Source organism: Pteropus alecto, unplaced genomic scaffold (assembly GCF_000325575.1).
Source record: "Pteropus alecto unplaced genomic scaffold, ASM32557v1 scaffold45, whole genome shotgun sequence".
Classification (NCBI taxonomy): Eukaryota; Metazoa; Chordata; class Mammalia; order Chiroptera; family Pteropodidae; genus Pteropus; species Pteropus alecto.
The window spans coordinates 21,519,477-21,520,842 of NW_006442491.1; positions in this window are offsets into that span (position 1 = coordinate 21,519,477).

Sequence of the window (1,366 nt, forward strand, 5' to 3'; positions counted from 1 at the left end):
CCCTCTAGAACACACTCTGAAGAGGGCCTTGCTAAGGTGCTGGCTCTCATCATAAAGACGATGGCGCAGCTGTTGGGAAAATTCCTAGAGCGGTATTTTAGGGTAACTTAGGAAGCAGTCCCCCGGGGGAGAGTGGCCCAAAGTACCAGACTCCCAGAAACAACCCAGATGGGTGTGGTTCACTATCCTTGAGTACTGCAGAGGCCCTCAGGAGGTCACACTGGCTCTGGCACTTAAGGGGTGAGTTGATCAATCACAACTCTGACATAGTGGCTGAATCTGTAAAATGGGACCAGCACCACCTCCTTCACCGGGTTGTTGTGAGGAATAAATGGGCTACTCTGTCCAGTCATGGAGAGGAGTAGCAGCAGCTCAGTCCATGCTGAATTCCAGAGGTTTTCTGGCTGTGACAGGCAGCGGCTCGGCAAAGGCCTAAACAATAATGGAACAGCAACCAGGAGTGTCTCCTGGTCAGCCCCTGGCTCCTTCCAGACCAAAGGCTGGCCCTGTAGGTGAACATGCCTCCCAGGCTGTGTCAGTGGAGTGCAGCTCTAAGATTGAGCCTCTCATCCTAGCTCACAGGAGGCAAGGTTCTCTCTCCGCTCTACATACACAGACAAGCACTCATACCTCCCTCCGACACCTAGCACTCAGGACAACAAGGAATGAGAATTTTGGCATTCTATTTCAGGAAGCTGTCTGGGTCTGGGTCTGGGTCTGTGACAATGGGGTCTCATCCTTTCCTTCACATCGTTCCTTCCATCCCCTCTATCTCTTCCCATCCAATGGTAGGAGACTTGTCCCCACTCCTCGTTTCCGTAAGGAGAGATTTCCCGCTCCATTCTCCAGAGGGGAAGTGTGAGAGGACCACTCCTGCTTCTCTTCTACCTCCAGTACTTGCTCCTTCCCAGTGGAGAGGGCATGGCTTGTCTGATGGGTGGGTAGGGGAGGAGCTGAGCTCAAATCATTCTGGGTTTCTCTCTTTTATTTCTCAGTTCCTTCTGAACTTGGGCAGGGAAGAGAGCGATCTTATCTACTGACCTCTTAAGCCCACAACATTATTGATCCAGCAGCTACCTTTCCTCTTCATCCCATCCCGTTCCCTCCCCTCTTTCTCTGAGCATCCAATCCACCCTGCATGTATTTAATACCTACTGGAGGCCAGTATTTTGGTTCTGAAGGTGAGTAAGACTTGGTCTCTGCCCTGGAGGAACTTGGTTTAGTGGGAAAGGCAGACTCATAAATAATTATAAGCCACAGATTCAGCCAAGGTATAAACCAAGTGCTTGGGGTTTAGAGCTCATGACCCATTCTGGAACCTTAGAGGAACCATGTCCTTACCCCCACCTCCAACTAGGGTACAGCC